This window comes from Nerophis ophidion, linkage group LG21, assembly GCF_033978795.1.
Source record: "Nerophis ophidion isolate RoL-2023_Sa linkage group LG21, RoL_Noph_v1.0, whole genome shotgun sequence".
Lineage (NCBI taxonomy): Eukaryota > Metazoa > Chordata > Actinopteri > Syngnathiformes > Syngnathidae > Nerophis > Nerophis ophidion.
In genome coordinates this window covers 36,529,831-36,553,516 of record NC_084631.1, presented here as the reverse complement: position 1 = coordinate 36,553,516, position 23,686 = coordinate 36,529,831, and the positions used below count along the sequence as shown (strand labels likewise).

General features: G+C 37.6%; 1 long non-coding RNA gene across 1 annotated transcript in view; it reads right to left on the bottom strand.

Annotated features, from left to right (window-relative positions):
• The window catches only part of LOC133540058 (uncharacterized), a 567,296-nt gene that overhangs the window by 226,085 nt on the left and 317,525 nt on the right, over positions 1-23,686 (bottom strand). The window contains exon 8 of the long non-coding RNA XR_009803535.1: positions 7,356-7,500. This is a non-coding gene — a long non-coding RNA (uncharacterized LOC133540058). The remainder of the gene's footprint in view (positions 1-7,355; positions 7,501-23,686) is intronic.

Genomic DNA, 23,686 nt, shown 5'->3' with positions numbered 1-23,686 from the left:
CATCATCAGCAGGCCACATCTGAGAGAACAACACACTTTTCTGCCAGCCAAACGCACAAAACCACAGCAAGGAGACCAAAAGGCCCAAAGAGGCCACCTCTCTTTTCCTACAAGCCATCCCATAACACACCCCACCCCCTCCCCTCACCGCTCCTTCGTCTATGATGGCCAGAGCCATAAACCATGGCTGCCTCAGAGGTTGCGGTGCACAATGACGGACTATGTGCGTGTGATCCTAACGCATCAAAGTGCTGGATGGACAAACAATTATGTGCGGTGAATGAAGGCCTGTTTTTGCCACCACAATGCTTCAAATTGTTGTCCCTTTCGCTACTGGACTGTAATGTGCACCTTGTAAATTGCATTGGCGGCTTTGACTGCTGACAACCGTTAATTGTAAATGTCACACTTAGTCGTGCGTGTCTCACTGTTGCTCGCCCACAATTAAAACTCACTACCTTCTTCTATTCAAATGTCCAAGACAAACTATTATTCATGCTCCAAATGTAGGTTTGACATATACAGTATATACAGTATATACACATATATATATATATATATATATATATATATATATATATATATATATATATATATATATATATATATATATATATATATATATATATATATATATATATATATATATATATATATATATATATATATGTGTGTATGTACATATACATATTCACACACACGCACACATATGTATATACACACATATATATGTACGTGTATGAACGTATATATGTGTATAAATTATATTTATAATAACACATGAAAACAAGAGAGAAACACGAAAGGATGACACAAGAGCACAAAGCTCCTGCCAACAGCAGCGCCATCTTGGAGAGAAATGTTTTATATATATATATATGTATATATATATGTATATATATATATATATATATATATATGTATATATATATATATATATATATATATATATATATATATATATATATATATATATATATATACACGCACGCACGCACTAATTTGGGTGTATACATATATACACTTACAGGATATATACAGATACATATTTACAGGACATACACATATATATATACACATATATACCCATGCACGTAAGTGTATAAGATGTACATAATTGTTTCCTTTATTTTGAACTTTGATTTTTAAAAATTCTTTTTTTCAGGCCATCCGGATGTATTATTTTGGTATCTATTTACGATACAAGAAGGTAACACCTCACTTTCCAGATGATATTTGTAATGCACTTTTCTGCCAATCATGCTACACAGAACATGGAGTATGTTGCACGGTCTAAAATAGGAGTTCGATGATACAATTATTACAAATTGTTTCCACGGTTTGGTGACTATTTTTTTTTGTTTTTTAGTAGAAATGCATTTTAGTTTTCATGTCAAGTTTGCTTTGTTAAAATCTCAAGTTTGACAAAACGACTGCGATGCTAATTTTCATTAGCCTGCTAATGGTTTTTCCATTGTATGTTAGCATTGAGCTAGCAACATAAGAGACAACCTTTGTCTCGCATGTTTATCAGGTCATAGCAAACTGTAATGTGGAATAAACACGACTCCTTCATGTATGTGCACTTCATGTGCATCTTAAAGGCCTACTGAAACTCACTACTACCGACCACGCAGTCTGATAGTTTATATATCAATGATGAAATATTAACGTTGCAACACATGCCAATACGGCCTTTTTAGTTTACTAAATTGCAATTTTAAATTTCGCGCGAAGTATCCTGTTGAAAACGTCGGCATGATGACGCGTGCGCGTGATGTCTCGGATTGTAGCGGACATTTTGTTCCAGCCCGATCCCAGCTATAACTCGTCTGCTTTAATCGCAGTTACACAGTATTCTGGACGTCTGTGTAGCTGAATCTTTTTGCAATTTGTTCAATTAATAATGGAGACGTCAAAGAAGAAAGATGTAGGTGGGAAGCGGTGTATTGCGGCTGCCTTTAGCAACACAAACACAGCCGGTGTTTCCTTGTTTACATTCCCGAAGGTGAAGCTTTACTATGGAACAGAGCGGTCAAGCGAACATGGTTCTCTACCACATGTCAACCGGCAGGTTTCGGTGAGAAAATTGTGGTAATAAGTCGGCTCTTACCGTAGACATGAGTGGAGCTTGTGTCGTTCCTCGTGCACCTGTCAAAGAGGCAGCTGCAACTCTCTTGCCTCCTATGCACACACCCGTGGCCACACCCCTCCGACTTTCAGGTACGACTATATAATCTCATTAAAATACTAGTAACACAATAAGCAGATAAGGGATTTTCCAGAATTATCCTAGTAAATGTGTCTAATAACATCTGAATCGCTCCCACTGCTCTCTCTTTCTTTTTTTTTCTCGTCCTTCACTCTCACTATCCTCATCCACAAATCTTTCATCCTCGCTCAAATTAATGGGGAAATCGTCGCTTTCTCGGTCTGAATCGTTCACGCTGCTGGTGGCCATGATTGTAAACAATGTGAGGAGCTCCACAACCCGTGGCAAGGCTTTTTTTATTAGCGACCAAAAGTTGCTAACTTTACCGTCTATGTTCTCTACTAAATCCTTTCAGCAAAAATATGGCAATATCGCAAAATGATCAAGTATGACACAAAGAATGGACCTGCTATCCCCGTTTAATAAGAAAATCTCATTTCAGTAGGCATTTAATGCACTTTTCACGCGACCAAAAAAATATATCCACCGCAGAGGACGCTGGTTCTTGGAAGGAAACACAGTAATTGCTCGTTTTAAAGCTAAAGAAAGGGACGTGTCTTCTTTCATCTTGCCTGTTATATTTCCATCAGCTGCTGACCATAATGAGCTTTCTCTCACTGCTATGATTACAGCTTGTCAGCCATGCTTTTGACTGCAGCTGATGGCTAATTTCACTCTTTAACATGGTTAAGAGTTGACGGCCAGATTGACACGCACACACTAGCGCCCCGGGCTCTTGATGCCCCGAGGGTGCGGCGACAGACAAACAAATCAAGCGTGGTGTCCATTAGAGCCCACTAATCAACAAGGCCTACATATTATTCTGTCACAAGTCACACAGGAGCATTATGGGTAATTTGTGTCTCTAACATCGCATCCAATTATTCCCGCGCACATTCCCGCGCGCGCGGCGTTTAATGAGCCGGGCTAATTAAATATGGAAATTAATGAGATTCAAAGGAAATGGGGGGGAAAGCGCAGTCGTGATGCATTTGAAGGAGCCGCTAAAAGGCGTTTATGGCGTTCGGGACAGCCAGCGTTCCTCTCAGGAGCATTTTCACAAACACAAAGATTAGCTTGGTCCCACACACGGATTCTCTCTACAGCGGGGCTGTCCAAAATGTAGCCCGGGGGCCATTGCCTGAACGCAACTCATTTTTAAGGGCCCGCGCCCCTTCTACAAATACTAATAAAAAAAAATTATTATTAAAAATAAAAAAAAAGTGGAATAAAATAATATACAGGTGAAAGGTGACCAGAAAAAGTTGCAATATTGCCGATTTTTTGTCTTTAAAATTGTTTTGTTTTTTTTAAATAATGAATCAGAGACTACGTTATGAATTATTGACCTATTCAAGAATCCAATGATTTGACTAAATATTACACTTGGAAATATTATAAATAAATAGTCTATATAAAATCATATTTTTAAAGGGCATAAAACGAAACAAAAGTTACATTTGACGAATAGATCTAGAGTTGATCTCGAGACTTAAGCGTTGAAAGTAAAAAAAAAGTGACTTATTTTCTTAACTGTCATTGATCGATTGTAGATGAGATAGGCGCCAGCGCCCCCAGAAGGGAATAAGCGGTAGAAAATGGATGGATGGATGATCAAAATAAAAATCAATATAAAGACATTTTGACCTATTCAAGGCTCCAATTACTTCTCATCAAATATTACACCTTTTTTAGTGTGTTTATCATGTTTAAAAAAAAAAAGATTTCTATGACAAAATGGGTACAAAAAAAACAAATTAAAAACAAAACAAATTTAAAAAATAAATACTTATCGACAAAAAGATCTGAAGTTGATCTAGAGCAGTGGTTCTCAACTTTTTTTCATTGATGTACCCCCTGTGAACATTTTTTTAATTCAGTTACCCCCTAATCAGAGCAAAGCATTTTTGGTTGAAAAATAAGTAAAATACAGCACTATGTCATCAGTTTCTGATTTATTAAATTGTATAACAGTGCAAAATATTGCTTTGTAGTGGTCCTTTTTGAACTATTTGGAAAAAAATATATCAAATTAACTAAAAACTTGTTCAAAAATAAACAAGTGATTCAATTATAAATAAAGATTTCTACACATAGAAGTAATCAACTTAAAGTGCACTCTTCGGGGATTGTGATAGAGATCCATCTGGATTCATCAACTTAATTCTAAACATTTCTTCACATAACAAGAAATCTTTAACATCAATATTTATGGAACATGTCCACATGTCACGAGTGGGGGAAGAGTGGATCGTGAGATCGACAGGCGGATCGGTGCGGCGTCTTCAGTAATGCGGACGTTGTATCGATCCGTTGTGGTGAAGAAGGAGCTGAGCTGGAAGGCAAAGCTCTCAATTTACCGGTCGATCTACGTTCCCATCCTCACCTATGGTCATGAGCTTTGGGTCATGACCGAAAGGACAAGATCACGGGTACAAGCGGCCGAAATGAGTTTCCTCCGCCGGGTGGCGGGTCTCTCCCTTAGAGATAGGGTGAGAAGCTCTGCCATCCGGGAGGAGCTCAAAGTAAAGCTGCTGCTCCTCCACATCGAGAGGAGCCAGATGAGGTGGTTCGGGCATCTGGTCAGGATGCCACCCGAACGCCTCCCTAGGGATGTGTTTAGGGCACGTCCAGCTGGTAGGAGGCCACGGGGAAGACCCAGGACACGTTGGGAAGACTATGTCTCCCGGCTGGCCTGGGAACGCCTCGGGATCCCCCGGGAAGAGCTAGACGAAGTGGCTGGAGATAGGGAAGTCTGGGCTTCCCTGCTTAGGCTGCTGCCCCCGCGACCCGACCTCGGATAAGCGGAAGATGATGGATGGATGGATGTCCACAAAAAATCTAGCTGTCAACACAGTTGCTGCATTTTTTTGGACAGTTTATGAACTTACATTCATAATGTGTTGAAGTATTATTCAATAAACATATTTATAAAGGATTTTTTAATTGTTGCTATTTTTAGAATATTTTTCTAAAATCTCATACCTTCAAGTACCTTCAGGGGTTCATGTACCCCCATTTGAGAACCACTGATCTAGAGACTTAAAGGCCTACTGAGAGCCACTACTAGCGACCACACAGTCTGATAGTTTATATATCAATGATGAAATATTAACATTGCAACACATGCCAATACGGCCTTTGTGGTTTAATAAATTGCAATTTTAAATTTCCCGTGAGATTCTTGTTGAAAACGTCGCGGAATGATGACGCGTACGCGTGACGTCACGGACTGTCAGGAAATATTATCGCTGCCCCACTAGCGGCAAAAAGTCGTCTGCTTTAATGGCATAATTACACAGTATTTTGGACATCTGTGTTGCTGAATCTTTTGCAATTTGTTTATAGCACCGAGACACAGCCGGTGTTTCTTTGTTTGTTGTGAAGCAGAGCGGTCAAGCGAACATGTTTTCTCTCCGTCAACCAGCATGTCTTTGGATGGGAAAATTGAGATATTAAGTCTTACCGGATCAGTGGATTACCGGACTTCTTCCTGTAGCTGTCTAAAAAGGCAGCTGTGAGCTTGGCTCCTTGGCTTCTCTCTGAGACACTGCGTGTTCACCGCAGCCATCCGACCTCGAGGTAGGTCTTTAGAATCTCACTAAAACACTATTAAAACAATAAGCAGATAAGGGATCTTCCAGAATTATCCTAGTAAATGTGTCTAATTACATCTGAAACGCTCACACTGCCACCGCCCGGAGCCGTCGCTTTTTTTTTTTTCTTTCTTCTAGTCCTTTACTATCAATATCCTAATCCACAAATCTTTCATCTTCGCTCAAATTAATGGGGAAATTGTCGCTTTCTCAGTCCAAATTGCTCTTACTGCTGGTGGCTCCCAGTAAAAACAATGTGAATATGTGTGGAGCCATGCAACTCGTGACGTCACGCGCACATACTTCCGGTAAAGGCAGGGCTTTTCTATTAGCGACCAAAAGTTGCGAACTTTATCGTCGATGTTCTCTACTAAAACATATGGCAATATCGCGAAATGATCAAGTATGACACATAGAATGGACCTGCTATTCCTGTTTAAATAGGGAAATCTCATTTCAGTAGGCCTTTAAGCTTTAAAAGTTTGTCTTATTTTTTACACTTATATGAGTGGGGTCCTATGGATCCAAAATTTTAGTAAGATTTGTATTTTTTAAACTAAAAAATGTATCAAAGTTATATATATACTGTATAAAAAATATATATTGTAGGAGAAAAGGGTCATAAAACAAAACAAACAAAAGATAAATATAAAGTTATAATCGACAAATTGATCTGAAGTTTAACTAGAGACTTAGGTGTCAGTTACAAAAAAAATATGACTTATTTTTAAAACTTTTACAAGCGGGGCCTTTAGGTTCCACAATAATTTCTGGGGGATTTTTTTTTCTAAAAAACTTACTGCTCAAAATATTAAAATCAATGTTGACATATTCAAGTCTCCTAATACTTCTCATCAAATAATCAAATTCCACATTGACATATATTTAGGGGGTGAAATATTACATATTTTAAGTGTTTGCCATACAAAAACTAGTTTACTATGCCAAAAAAGGCATTAAAACAATATTAATACGAGAAAAAGCATTCAAAATACCAAAAGGTATAATCGACGAATAGATCTGAAGTTCATCGACAGACTTAAGCTTTAAAAGTTTGACTTATTTTTAAAACTTGCTGTTGTGGCTAATTTCTGTCCTAAATCTGTTTTGGGTAACTTTCACCTGGATACATTGGGAAGGACACGACATGAGAGGTCAAGTCACCCTGACCAAGTTGGGGGGGGTGACACGACATAAGAGGTCAAGTCACCCCGACCAAGTGCTAGTTATGTTGTGGGGTGATAGTTGAACATTGGACAGTTACATGGGTTGTTGTACTATAATCATGGAGCGTTTAAATAAGAAGGGAAGACCAAGCCTGGTGTGCGCTCTTTTTTAATTCCTTCACGAGGGTTCACCATCTTTCGTCTTCAAAGACATTGTCTGTGTGAACATATTGATTCAATCCAACTTTGTACTATTTGATTGTGAATAATTAAAACTGTTGTAACAAACTCTCTATTGTTCCTGTTTAAAATTTGGACTTTTCGACCACATAAAATTGGCGTCACAAACAGGATGAGGCCCCGGGTATGGGAATTACTCACCTCACAATTTTCCACCTTTTTCCCTTTTCATGCGACTCTTGGCATTCAGGACTAGAAGTGCAGTAGAAGTAGTGGTGGAGTAGCATTGATCAGCAGAGGAGTGGATAAACCGTTGAATGATCAGGTGGAAAAAGCAGGTAATAACCTAAACAATGTCAAATGTACAGTTTTAGTTATTAAATAAAGACTGGATGCATTTAAAAACAGTTACTTATTCTCCCACTCCCCACAGTATTTTACACTGGCAGGATAAACATCAACACAGCACCAATATTAATACAAAACCACACATAATTGCATCTAAATGAATATATGCAGACCACAAATTCATCCATAAATATCACAAATATTAACATTAGTACACATCAACAAAATCAACGTAGAAATAATAATATATCATCTGCACTCATGTGTCTTATGTTTATGTTTGAGTTGTACAAACATATTCACACATCTCATACAAAAAAAGGCGTACTATCCAATCATATGTGCCGATCGCATGGGTGCTGTTGGGCCGGAGCACCCACAGACAATGCAGAGCACCCGTGTGAGATTCATGGCAACTTTCAATCTTTAGAATATTTTTGGGATATCATTATTGTTGTTGTTGTTAGTTTAGTGGCGAGTTTGGTCAGTTTGACATGATAAAAAAGTCACAAATCATATTGTTTTAATTAATAAAGTCTAACCAAGATTTCATTGTGCCCGATAATTATTATATTACACAATTATCTAGGATTTGAACACACTGTACACAAGTGAATGTAGAGCATACTTAGTCAACAGCCATACATGTCACACGGTTCAAACCCTGGCCCAGGTCATACCAAAGACTATAAAAATGGGTTGGAATTAGGGATTAAATCACCAAAAAAGATTTCTGTGCGCGACCACCGCTGCTGCTTACTGCTCCTCTCACCTAACAGGGGTAATCAAGGGTGATGGGTCAAATGCAGAGAATAATTTTGCCACATCTGGTGTGTGTGTGACTATAATTGCTACTTTTAACTGTTTTAACTTTAACTGAAGGTGGCAGCATTAACAATGTCATAAATATGTCCATATAGTTCAACCATACTAAACAACACTGTCATAAACGTGCCATATAGTGAAACCACACTAAACAACACTGTCATAAACATTTGCCATATAGTGAAACCACACTAAACAACACTGTCATAAACATGTGCCATATAGTGAAACCACACTAAACAACACTGTCATAAACGTGCCATATAGTGAAACCACACTAAACAACACTGTCATAAACATGTGCCATATAGTGAAACCACACTAAACAACACTGTCATAAACATGTGCCATATAGTGAAACCACACTAAACAACACTGTCATAAACATGTGCCATATAGTGAAATCACACTAAACAACACTGTCATAAACATGTGCCTTATAGTGAAACCACACTAAACAAGACTGTCATAAACATGTGCCTTATAGTGAAACCACACTAAATAACACTGTCATAAATATGTCCATATAGTGAAACCACACTAAACAACACTGTCATAAACATGTGCCATATAGTGAAACCACACTAAACAACACTGTCATAAACATGTGCCATATAGTGAAACCACACTAAATAACACTGTCATAAATATGTCCATATAGTGAAACCACACTAAACAACACTGTCATAAACATGCGCCATATAGTGAAACCACACTAAACAACACTGTCATAAACATGTGCCATATAGTGAAACCACACTAAACAACACTGTCATAAACATGTGCCATATAGTGAAACCACACTAAACAACACTGTCATAAACATGTGCCATATAGTGAAACCACACTAAACAACACTGTCATAAACATGTGCCATATAGTGAAACCACACTAAACAACACTGTCATAAACATGTGCCATATAGTGAAACCACACTAAACAACACTGTCATAAACATGTGCCATATAGTGAAACCACACTAAACAACACTGTCATAAACATGTGCCATATAGTGAAATCACACTAAACAACACTGTCATAAACATGTGCCTTATAGTGAAACCACACTAAACAACACTGTCATAAACTTGTGCCTTATAGTGAAACCACACTAAATAACACTGTCATAAATATGTCCATATAGTGAAACCACACTAAACAACACTGTCATAAACATGTGCCATATAGTGAAACCACACTAAACAACACTGTCATAAACATGTGCCATATAGTGAAACCACACTAAACAACACTGTCATAAACATGTGCCATATAGTGAAACCACACTAAACAACACTGTCATAAACATGTGCCTTATAGTGAAACCACACTAAATAACACTGTCATAAATATGTCCATATAGTGAAACCACACTAAACAACACTGTCATAAACATGTGCCATATAGTGAAACCACACTAAATAACACTGTCATAAATATATCCATATAGTGAAACCACACTAAACAACACTGTCATAAACATGTGCCATATAGTGAAACCACACTAAACAACACTGTCATAAACATGTGCCATATAGTGAAACCACACTAAACAACACTGTCATAAACATGTGCCATATAGTGAAACCACACTAAATAACACTGTCATAAATATGTCCATATAGTGAAACCACACTAAACAACACTGTCATAAACATGTGCCATATAGTGAAACCACACTAAACAACACTGTCATAAACATGTGCCATATAGTGAAACCACACTAAACAACATTGTCATAAACATGTGCCATATTGTGAAACCACACTAAACAACAACAACAAACACATTTTGGGAGAATATTTGCACTGCAACAAAACATAACAGAACAAATTCCCTGGAGCACCAACTCTTCCGGGACGCTACAATATAAACAAACGCCATTGGTGGATCGACACCTAACATCCACTGTAATGATACAAAGTACAAGCAAGTACAGTATCTAGTCGATACTACTATAGTTACATTGATATTTAACATCTCAAAATCTTCTTTTTTTAATTTGAGGATTTGGGATTCTAATTTTTTGTTTGGTCATGAAAAAGGAAGGTTTTTGGGGTTGGTGCACTAATTGTAAGTGTATCTAGTGTTTTTTATGTTGATTTAATAAAATAAAAAAATAAATACAAATAATAATAATAATAAAATTTGAAAAAAATTACAAAAAATTATTCTGCGGCCAGATCTTCAAAAAAAATATTTAGAAACGTCCGGAGGGCCGGATTGAAAAGCTCAATTGGACGCATGTGGCCCCCGGGCCTTCATTTGCCCAGGTCTGTAATAGACAGATATCTATTGCTGAATGGTGAGTGATGATACAGCTGGATGGAGTGCGGAATGAAAGACTTCTCGAATGGAACACTGTGAGATCGAAGGAACAAGTTGTCTAGTACAGTATTTTTCGGAGTATAAGTCGCTCTGGGATCTAAGTCGCACCTGCCGAAAATGCATAATAAAGAAGGAAAACAACATATATAAGTCACACTGGAGTATAAGTCACATTTTTGGGGGAAATGTATTTCAATAAATCCCAAAACCAAGAATAGACATTTGAAAGGCAATTTAAAATAAATAAAGAATAGTGAACAACAGGCTGAATAAGTGTACGTTATATGAGGCATAAATAACCAACTGAGAAGGTGCCTGCTATGTTAACCTAACATATTATGGTAAGAGTCATTCAAATAACTATAACATATAGAACATGCTATACCTTTACCAAACTATCTGTCACTCCTAATCGCTAAATCCCATGAAATCTTATATTTGTGCAGCCCTTTGAGACACTAGTGATTTAGGGCTATATAAGTAAACATTGATTGATTGATTGATATGTTTAGTCTCTCACGTGAATTAGCTAAATAATATTATTTGATATTTTAAGGTGATGTGATAATATTTTCACACATAAGTCGCTCCTGAGTATAAGTCGCACCCCCAGCCAAACTATGAAAAAAACTGCGACTTATAGTCCGAAAAAAACGGTATGTTCAACATTTTATTGAAGGACTAAATAAATGACAATAATAAACATATGTTTCATCAAACCCAAGATTGTTTTGTTAAAATACAGCAAATAATGTTTTGTTTTTTTGCGGTCCCCTTTATTTAGACAAGTACTGAAATACTTTTGGTACCGGTACCAAAATATGGGTATGGGAACAACACGAATACACACACACCGAGCACCCACTGGCAGAAATGTAGATCGGCGCCTATGCATCCAATTAATGAAGCAGACATTTAGTACAACCACTCAGCAGTTCGCCATCATTCAACTACATTTCCCAGAATGCTCGTGGTATCCGGAAGTCAGTCGCCAGCTGATTCAAATCCACAATGAAACAAGATAGCACACAAATGTCGCGTTCAAAGCACACAACATAGCGGTTAGCAGTCAAACATTATGGAGCACACACTTTGCGAACGCAACCTAGTTCAAGCAGACGAGATAAAAGCCACAATAATAAAGATAAGACTTTTTTTTACCAGTTGGCTGTCAACTCGTCAAAGATGTCGTGGCTTCGCTGCGTTGGCGCCATTTGCTTTTCAAACCACTTCCGGTCACGTGACCCGAGATTTAAAGGGACACTTTCTTGAATAAGTACTTCCGGTCAGACGAACTCTCAGAAAACACAACACTTTTTTAACATTTTTAAAATTAACCTTTATTCATAAATTTCAACATTTACAAACAGTTGAGAAATAATACTCAAAGTACGTAGAAAAACAGTACAAAACCGCGCCAGGAGGTTGTAAATTCAAAGTAACTAAAATAGAATGCAATATATATATATATATATATATATATATATATATATATATATATATATATATATATATATATATATATATATATATAAACAAACAAAGTGCGAAGCCATAGGCTCACTCAAATTCAGTAAATAACTTCAATTTGGAAACAAGCATTATCATTTATATTGTTACTTTGAACTGTTTAATATTTAAATTTGTTATCCTGTAAACTGTCTTTGAGTACTCTGAAAAGTGCTATTCCAAATAAAATGTATTATTAATATTATTATTATTTTCCTGGAGGAACTCTCCTGACGGAATAAATAAAGTACTATCTAATCTAATCTAATCTAATTATTATCATCGTTTTCACAGATTTTTGGTTGTTGGAGGTAGAGAGTGTTTTAACGTAGATTTCTAATTCTTTTTTAAAGGCACAAAAAAACAGGTCAAACTTACATTTATAAATATAAAAGTTAGCCAATAGTATAATGAGGCTGCAAAGGTTAAGTTATTTTTCAATTTGTTTTTCCATACAGTGTAAATCTAAATTTCACAAATTTGTCATGAAAATTGTCCAGGATGAAGCAACAGATGCAGAAAACACAACACTTGGCTCTTTTGATGTCGTTGGTCAAAAATTATAAATATAAAAAAAAAAATGTTTTTAAAGGGCATGAAACAAAAGTTATAACTGACAAATGGATCTAAAGTTGACTTAAGTGTTAATAGAAACAAAAAAATATATTGCATTTAGTGCTTTTCATGTTTAAAAAAAAAGATTTGTATGACAGAATGGGTATAAAACAAATTAAAAACAATATTTTTAAAAGTAATACTTAGATCTAAAGTTGACTTAAGCGTTAAAAGAAACCAAAAAAAAGGGACTCATTTTGAAAACTTTAATGAATGCGGCCTTTTCTTTTTTTTCAAACTGTCATTAGTCAAAAAATAAAAATCTATCTAAGGGAAAAGCAGTAAAAATGGATGGATGGTCATTAATTATTGACCCATCTAAGACTCCAATGACTTCACATCAAATATTACACTTTAAAATATTTTGGGGGGGGGGGAATACTGCATTTAGTGTTTATCATGTTTAAAAATCAATTTAAAAAAAATTTTTTTTTAATATTTGTATAACAAAATGAGTATTAAACAAATTAAAAACCCTATCTTTTTTTAAAGTAATACTTATCGACAAAAAGATCTGAAGTTGATCTGAACGCTTTAAAAGTTAGTCTTATTTTTAACACTTTTATGAGTGGGGCCCATTTGGAGCCCCAATTTTAGTGATATTTGTATTTTTAAAGACACATACTTAAATCAAAGTTATATATATATAAAAAAAGTATATTTAAAAAAAAAAGGGCATAAAACAAAACAAACAAAAGTGAAACAATAAAAAGTTATTATCAAGTATTTGTTTCGAAGTTTAACTAGAGATTTAGGTGTTTGTTACAAAAAAGTATTATTTATTTTTAAAAATTTTACGAGCGGGGCCTTTCGGATCCCCAAGAATTTTATTGAGTTTAAAAAAAAAAAAACGCTTACTGCTCTAAATATTCAAATCAGTGTTATGAATTATTGATATAATCAGGACTACAAGTACTTCTCATCAAATATTTCACTTTAATATATTTTTTGGGGTGAAACATTGCATATTTTGTGTTTTTGCCATACAAAAAAAACTTTTTTATGACAAAAAAGGCAAATAAACAATAATAGTACAAAAAAAACATTCAAAAAATAAAAACTTATAATCGACAAATAAATCTGAAGTTAATCGAAAGACTTAAGCTTTAAAATTATGATTTATTTTTAACACTTGTTCTGTTTTGTATCCAACAATGTCATTGATCAAAAATCAAATATAGAAAAAAATATGTTTTTAAAGGGCATTAAACAAAGTGAGAACTGACGAATAGTCATAAAGTTAATCTCGAGACTTAAAAAGTGAAAGTAAAAATAATTTTTAAAAAGTGACTTATTTTTTAAACTTTTGTGAATCCGACATTTTTCTTTCTTAAACTATCAATAATCAAAAAATAAAAATAAATTATTTCAATTTTAACCTGTTTAAGGCTCAAATTATTTTACATCAAATATTACACTTTGAATGTTTTAAGGGGAAAATATTGCATATATTGGAAAAAAAAAGACATTAAACGTAAAAAAAAAGAGAAATGTTTTACTTTGTATCAACAGATAGACCTGAAGTTTATCTAGTATAAAGTTCATCTCGAGACTTAAGTGAAAGTAATAATAATAAAAAGGTGACTTATTTTTTAAAATTTTTGTGAGTCTGGCTTTTTTTTTTTTTAACCTGTCAATAATCAAAAAATAAAAATCTAATTTTGACCTTTTTAATGCTCCAATTACTTCAGATCAAATATTTTACTTCAAATGTTTTAAGGGGAAAATATTGCATATTTTGAAAAAAATACATATTTAACGTAAAAAAAGACAAATGTTTTACTTTATATCAACAGTTAGACCTGAAGTTGATCTAAATATAAAGTTGATCTCAAGACTTAAGAAGTGAAAGTAAAAATAAAAAAGTGACTTATTTTTTTAACTTTTACGAATCTGGCTTTTTTTTTTTAACTCTCAATAATCAAACAATAAAAATTAATTATTTAAATTTTGACCTATTTAAGGCTCCAAATATTTCACATCAAATATTCCACTTTGAATGTTTTAAGGAGAAAATATTGCATTTAAAAAAAAAAAATTATATTAAACATAAAAAAAAAAAAGAAGAAATGTTTTATTTTGCATCAATAGATAGACCTGAAGTTGATCTAGATATCCAAGTGTTGAAATATAAAATAATGATAATATATGACATCATTTAAACCTTTTTATGACTAAGACCCTAACCTGGACCAAACCAAACCTGGACCAAACCCACTGGGTTGAGTTTTTCCTTGCCCTGATGTGGGATCTGAGCCCAGGATGTCGTTGTGGCTTGTGCAACCCTTTGAGACACTCGTGATTAGGGACTATATAAGTCAGGGGTGTCCAAACTTTTTCCACAGAGGGCCGCACACGGAAAAATTTAAGCATGCGGGGGCCATTTTGATACATTTCATTTTCAAACCATAACAAAATATATGGATTTTTTTTTTAATCCTTAGGGCTCCTGGGGAGCATAGAGGGTGTCAGTCACTAAAATGTTAAAAATAAGTCCAATTATTATTATTTTTTATTTAATGCTTACAGTAAATCTCTATATCAACTTGAGGTTGATATAAAGTAAAACAAATAAGGTTTTATGCCTTTTCTGTCAAAGACAACTTTGTTTTTTATAGTAAAACTGAAATATTCAGTATTTAGATAGATAGATAGATAGATAGATAGATAGATGGATAGATAGATAGATAGATAGATAGATAGATAGATAGATAGATAGTACTTTATTGATTCCTTCAGGAGAGTTCCTGTATTTAGCAATTAAAGCCCTCAAAGATCAATAATGCAGGACACCATTGATTTTAATTATTTGATATTTTTGAGTAATCACAGAGAAAAGTTAAATAAAATCCTACTAAATATATTTGAGATCCGAAAGGTTCCCCACTCATAAAGTGATGCATTTTTATTATTATTTTTTTTTTACTTTTAACACTTAAATTTCAAGATCAACTTCCGATATATCTGTAGATTTTAAGTTTGAACTCTATCCATCCATCCATTTCCTACCGCTTATTCCCTTTGGGGTCGCTGGTGCCTATCTCAGCTATAATCGGGCGGAAGGCGGGGTACACCCTGGACAAGTCGCCCTACTCATCGCAGTAAGTTTGAACTATTATTTTGTTTGTTTTATGCTCTTTTGTCAAAACTTTGATGTTTTTGTGTGGCATGTTTTTTCCACATAAAACATTTTAAAGTGAAAATTTTAAAATAATAATTCATTATATTATTGATTTTTTTGTCCTTTTTTTTTTTCAGCAATGGAAAAAAAAGAAAATAAAGACAAAAGGAACAAAAAAACTGCCTGCATGGCAGCTTTGTCAATCAATCAATGTTTAATTATATAGCCCTAAATCACTAGTGTCTCAAAGGGCTGCACAAACCACCACGACATCCTCGGTAGGCCCACATAAGGGCAAGGAAAACTCACACCCAGTGAGACGTCGGTGACAATGATGACTATGAGAACCTTGGAGAGGAGGAAAGCAATGGATGTCGAGCGGGTCTAACATGATACTGTGAAAGTTCAATCCACAATGGATCCAACACAGTCGCGAGAGTCCAGTCCAAAGCGGATCCAACACAGCAGCGAGAGTCCCGTTCACAGCGGAGCCAGCAGGAAACCATCCCAAGCGGAGGCGGATCAGCAGCGCAGAGATGTCCCCAGCCGATACACAGGCGAGCAGTACATGGCCACCGGATCGGACCGGACCCCCACCACACGGGAGAGTGGGACATAGAAGAAAAAGAAAAGAAACGGCAGATCAACTGGTCTAAAAAGGGAGTCTATTTAAAGGCTAGAGTATACAAATGAGTTTAAAGGTGAGACTTAAATGCTTCTACTGCCACTTTTTCTCATTAGATTTCACCTCTTTCCAGTTAAAAAATTTTTTTTTTTTTTTTTGCAATACTATTAATTTTGCAATTTTTGCAGAATGTGTGGCGGGCCGGTAAACGATTAGCTACGGGCCGCAAATGGCCACCGGGCCGCACTTTGGACACCCCTGATATATGTAAACCTTGATTGATTGATTGATTGATTGAAACTTGAGGGGAGACCTAAAAGACCTAAAAAAAACAGTATTTTGTCAAAATGTCTGCCGTGTGCAACCCTCAGGGGAACAAGTCTGGACGCCGCTCCTCCAAAACATCCCTCTGCATCTCCGCAGTGTGGCAGCCGCTTTACGGATGAGCCGATTCCATTCCAAAAAAGACAAAACAACAACGCTGTGGGACGCCAGCCGCCCCGAGCCCGGAGCCTGAGGGGTGAGGTAGATCAGACTGTCAGGTAACATGTCAGCCTCAACAAAAGCAGCTCCTGTCCTTGGCCTCGAACACAAACCATCATCTGCTTAACCTTTGACCTGTGGGATTTGCCCCTTTTTTTGTCCCCTTTGGAAAAAAGATGGCATGGATTAGGAAGAGGTTGAGTGTGTCGGTGCAGACATCTCCCATACAGTTGACCTCATGCTTCTTTCTCTCTCTTTATTCATATTCATCCTTTTTTTCCCCGGCCTCTGCCTGCAGATCAGCACACACCCTCTAATCGTCACACGTTCATAGAGCACTTCACGACATTTCATGCTACAATACATGATAACACCTTTGCATTTCACCCAAGTACCAAATTTTTCGGAGTATACAGTAAGTCGCACCTGCCGAAAATGCATAATAAAGAAGGGAAAAAATATATATAAGTCGCACTGGAGTATAAGTCGCATTTTTGGGTGAAATTTATTTGATAAAACCCAACACCTAGAATAGACATTTGAAAGGCAATTTAAAATAAATAAAGAATAGTGAACAACAGGCTGAATAAGTGTACGTTATATGAGGCATAAATAACCAACTGAGAAGGTGTTAACGTAACATACCAGGCAACTTTAACAAATAGAACATGATATACGTTTACCAAACAATCTGTCTGTCAGGCTTGTCCCTGACAGTTGGGTCTACAGTGGGGCAAAAAAGTATTAAGTCGGCCAGCGATTGTGCAAGTTCTCCCACTTCAAATGATGACCGAGGTCTGTAATTTTCATCATAGGTATACTTCAACTGTGAGAGACAGAATGTGAAAAAAAAAATCCAGGAATTCACATTGTAGGAATTTTAAAGAATTTATTTGTAAATAAGTATTTGGTTAACCATTCAAAGTTCTCACTGATGGAAGGAGGTTTTGGCTCAAAATCTCACGATACATGGCCCCATTCATTCTTTCCTTAACACGGATCAATCGTCCTGTCCCCTTAGCAGAAAAACAGCCCCAAAGCATGATGTTTCCACCCCCATGCTTCACAGTAGGTATGGTGTTCTTGGGATGCAACTCAGTATTCTTCTTCCTCCAAACACGACGAGTTGAGTTTATACCAAAATGGATACATGGATGATACAGCAGAGGATTTGGGAGAATGTCATGTGGTCAGATGAAACCAAAATAGAACTTTTTGGTATAAACTCAACTCGTTTTTCCACCATAATTTACAAATAAATCATTTAAAATTCCTACAATGTGAATTCCTGGAATTTTTTTCCACATTCTGTCTCTCACAGTTGAAGTGTACCTATGATGAAAATTACAGACCTCTGTCATCATTTTAAGTGGGAGAACTTGCACAATCGGTGGCTGACTAAATACTTTTTTGCCCCACTGTAGACCAAACTGTCAGGGACAAGCCTGACAGACAGATTGTTTGGTAAAGGTATAGCATGTTCTATATGTTATAGTTATTTGAATGACTCTTACCATAATATGTTAGGTTAACATAGCAGGCACCTTCTCAGTTGGTTATTTATGCCTCATATAACGTTCAATTATTCAGCCTGTTGTTTACTATTCTTTATTTATTTTAAATTGCCTTTCAAATGTCTATTCTTGGTGTTGGGTTTTATCAAATAAATTTCATTCTTTCCTTAACACGGATCAATCGTCCTGTCCCCTTAGCAGAAAAACAGCCCCAAAGCATGATGTTTCCACCCCCATGCTTCACAGTAGGTATGGTGTTCTTGGGATGCAACTCAGTATTCTTCTTCCTCCAAACACGACGAGTTGAGTTTATACCAAAATGGATACATGGATGATACAGTAGAGGAGTTGGGAGAATGTCATGTGGTCATATGAAACCAAAATAGAAGTTTTTGGTATAAACTCAACTTGTCGTTTTTGGAGGAAGAAGAATACTGAGTTGCATCCCAGGAACACCATACCTACTGTGAAGCATTAGGGTGGAAACATCATGCTTTGGGGCTGTTTTTCTGCTAAGGGGACAGGATGATTGATCTGTGTTAAGGAAAGAATGAATGGGGCCATGTATCGTGAGATTTTGAGCCAAAACCTCCTTCCATCAGTGAGAGCTTTGAATGGTTGACCAAATCCTTATTTTCCACCATAATTTACAAATAAATTCTTTAAAATTCCTACAATGTGAATTCCTGGATTTTTTTTTCACATTCTGTCTCTCAGAGTTGAAGTGTACCTATGATGACAATTACAGACCTCTGTCATCATTTTAAGTGGGAGAACTTGCACAATCATGGCTGACTAAATACTTTTTTTGCTCCACTGTATGTCTTAGTTTTTCCTCTACCTGTCTTGTCGCTCGTAGCTTTGTCTACTTCTGTTCACTCTGCTCATGCCATAGTTCGGTCGTGTCACAGTAAGTGTTTTTCTTCTTAGCCAAGTTTGTTAACTGCCTCATGCGCGCCTTTTGTTGGTACCCTTTTGGTTTGTTCTTGTTTTAGTGATTTAATCAGCCGGCTGCTATTTGAACCTGTTCTTTCCTCCAGTCAGATGCTGGATTATTGTCACCCCTACCTGTCAATGTCAGTAATGCTTGTCATAGAACCTGTAGCAGTTTGCAGCGTGCTGTCTTTTTGTTGCTAGTTCCTGTTTGCCGGATCCTTTTTCCCATTTTCCAGTTTGGCTGTTCCTAGTTCCTGGTTTGTGTTTTTTCAGTTTTAAAGATTAAATCATGTTTGGTAGTTTGAAGCCGACACGACAAACGCGCTCAGAGGAGATAATGTTTGAAAAAAGGTGACAGGTTTTTACAAAACTTTTGTTATGAAGGGGGAATTGCAAACTTCCTGTTTATTTTTGCTGGGAGTTGTCAGTATATGAAATGTAGGTCTACATGAGACCTACATAGAGGTTTTTGTTTCATGTCGCTACGACATTCCTACCGGAAGTTACAGGCAGTTTTGTCTGTGTTTTCTTCCTAAGAGCAGTTTTGTATGGGTTTTATTCGTAGGGGGCGCTAGAGCGCAATTTTGAGTTTTGGGGTTGGGTTTTTTGATTAGATCGCAATTCTTGCCAGTCCTGATGTGTGTGTCCCGTTTGGTGAGTTAAGGGGGTCAAATTACAACTCAAAGAGGCAATGGTGAGTGTTTTTGCAAAACTTTTGTTTTGAAGGGGGAATTTCAAGCTTCCTGTTGATTTTTGCTGAAGGATGTCAGTGCATGAAATTTAGGTCTAAGTGAGACCTACATAGAGGTTTTTGTTTCATGTCGCTACGACATTCCTACCGGAAGTTACAGGCAGTTTTGTCTGTGTTTTCTTCCTAAGAGCAGTTTTGTATGGGTTTTATTCGTAGGGGGCGCTAGAGCGCAATTTTGAGTTTTGGGGTTGGGTTTTTTGATTAGATCGCAATTCTTGCCAGTCCTGATGTGTGTGTCCCGTTTGGTGAGTTAAGGGGGTCAAATTACAACTCTAAGAGGCAATGGTGAGTGTTTTTGCAAAACTTTTGTTTTGAAGGGGGAATTTCAAGCTTCCTGTTGATTTTTGCTGAAGGATGTCAGTGCATGAAATTTAGGTCTAAGTGAGACCTACATAGAGGTTTTTGTTTCATGTCGCTACGACATTCTTACTGGAAGTTACACACAGTGTTGTCTGTGTTTTCTTCCTAGGGGGCGCTTGAGTGAAATTTTTAGTTTTGGGGTTAGGTTCTTTTGATCAAATCGCAATTTTTGCAAGTCCTGATGTGTGTGTAAAATTTGGCGAGTTTTGAAGCATGTTAAGGGGGTCAAATTACAGCTCAAAGATGCGGAATAATAATAAAGAAAGAAAAAAACGCTAAAAATTCAATAGGGTCCTCGGTCCCAAAGGGACATTCGGTCCCTAATAAAACAAAACGTGATGTTTTGAACATGTTTACAGCTACAATGTCGACACTTTCACATTCCAACATGTCGGAAAAAGGAGTAGGAAGAAGTAGAGTTCTCTTTCAGTCCGCAACCTTCTGGAAAAAAAAAAAAGCTCCAGCAAATCCTTGACTTGTGCTGTTTTTGCATCGTTAAAACTCAACTATGGATCTGCCAAGATCGCAACAAATCACGCATGTTTGCCTACAGCCTGACCAAAGAGACATATATGCTAATTAGCCATTTAATAGGAATGCCTAATTAATTATATGCAAATGAGACAGGGCCATAATGGGATAGGTTTGATATGGGGATGGACGGCTGTTGAACATCCTGGAGGAAGCTGGCGGGTTTGACGAGACACACACACACACACACACACACACACACACACACACAGGAAATCAATTTAGTTAATTGTCAAATATGCAAACATGCAAATGGAAGTCATGCTTCGCCTTGACCGCTGCACCTAGCCACAGGTCCCTGGAGCACACACACACACACACACACACACACACACACACACACACACACACACACACACACACACACACACACACACACTGCTCTTATCTGATCAGGCCTTTAATGTGGTTGCTATTCCGTCGTGTGTCCCGTGACACAATGTGTGCTACTAAAGACCAATTCCCTTGATGACAGAAAAAAGGTGCCGGCCCAGGCCGGCTGTATAGAAGGTGCAGGCTGTATAGAAGGTGCAGGCTGTATAGAAGGTGGAGGCTGTATAGAAGGTGCAGGCTGTATAGAAGGTGCAGGTTGTATAGAAGGTGCAGGCTGTATAGAAGGTGCAGGCTGTATAGAAGGTGCATGCTGTATAGAAGGTGGAGGCTGTATAGAAGGTGCAGGCTGTATAGAAGGTGCAGGCTGTATAGAAGGTGCAGGTTGTATAGAAGGTGCAGGCTGTATAGAAGGTGCAGGCTGTATAGAAGGTGCATGCTGTATAGAAGGTGGAGGCTGTATAGAAGGTGCAGGCTGTATAGAAGGTGCAGGCTGTATAGAAGGTGCAGGTTGTATAGAAGGTGCAGGCTGTATAGAAGGTGCAGGCTGTATAGAAGGTGCATGCTGTATAGAAGGTGGAGGCTGTATAGAAGGTGCAGGCTGTATAGAAGGGGCAGGTTGTATAGAAGGTGCAGGCTGTATAGAAGGTGCAGGTTGTATAGAAGATGCAGGTTGTATAGAAGGTGCAGGTTGTATAGAAGGTGCAGGCTGTATAGAAGGTGCAGGCTGTATAGAAGGTGCAGGTTGTATAGAAGGTGCAGGCTGTATAGAAGGTGCAGGCTGTATAGAAGGTGCTGGCTGTATAGAAGGTGCAGGTTGTATAGAAGGTGCAGGTTGTATAGAAGGTGCAGGTTGTATAGAAGGTGCAGGCTGTATAGAAGGTACTGGCACATGCTGGCTGTATAGAAGGTGCAGGTTGTATAGAAGGTGCAGGAACATGCAGGCTGTATAGAAGGTGCAGGCCGTATAGAAGGTGCAGGCTTATAGAAGGTGCAGGCTGTATAGAAGGTGCAGGAACATGCAGGCTGTATAGAAGGTGCAGGAACATACATGCTGTATAGAAGGTGCAGGCCGTATAGAAGGTGCAGGCCGTATAGAAGGTGCAGGCTGTATAGAAGGTGCAGGCTGTATAGAAGGTGCAGGAACATCCAGGCTGTATAGAAGGTGCAGGCTGTATAGAAGGTGCAGGAACATCCAGGCTGTATAGAAGGTGCAGGCTGTATAGAAGGTGCAGGAACATCCAGGCTGTATAGAAGATGCAGGCTGTATAGAAGGTGCAGGTTGTATAGAAGGTGCAGGCTATATAGAAGGTGCAGGTTGTATAGAAGGTGCAGGTTGTATAGAAGGTGCAGGTTGTATAGAAGGTGCAGGTTGTATAGAAGGTGCAGGCTGTATAGAAGGTGCAGGTTGTATAGAAGGTGCAGGTTGTATAGAAGGTGCAGGTTGTATAGAAGGTGCAGGCTGTATAGAAGGTGCAGGTTGTATAGAAGGTGCAGGCTGTATAGAAGGTGCAGGTTGTATAGAAGGTGCAGGTTGTATAGAAGGTGCAGGTTGTATAGAAGGTGCAGGCTGTATAGAAGGTACAGGCTGTATAGAAGGTGCAGGTTGTATAAAAGGTGCAGGTTGTATAGAAGGTGCAGGTTGTATAGAAGGTGCATGCTGTATAGAAGGTGGACGCTGTATAGAAGGTGGAGGCTGTATAGAAGGTGGAGGCTGTATAGAAGGTGCAGGTTGTATAGAAGGTGCAGGCCGTATAGAAGGTGCAGGTTGTATAGAAGGTGCAGGCTGTATAGAAGGTGCAGGCTGTATAGAAGGTGCAGGCTGTATAGAAGGTGCAGGCTGTATAGAAGGTGCAGGTTGTATAGAAGGTGCAGGCTGTATAGAAGGTTCAGGCTGTATAGAAGGTGCAGGCTGTATAGAAGGTGCAGGTTGTACAAAAGGTGCAGGCTGTATAGAAGGTGCAGGTTGTATAGAAGGTGCTGGCACATGCAGGCTGTATAGAAGGTGCAGGTTGTATAAAAGGTGCAGGTTGTATAGAAGGTGCAGGTTGTATAGAAGGTGCATGCTGTATAGAAGGTGGACGCTGTATAGAAGGTGGAGGCTGTATAGAAGGTGGAGGCTGTATAGAAGGTGCAGGTTGTATAGAAGGTGCAGGCCGTATAGAAGGTGCAGGTTGTATAGAAGGTGCAGGCTGTATAGAAGGTGCAGGCTGTATAGAAGGTGCAGGCTGTATAGAAGGTGCAGGCTGTATAGAA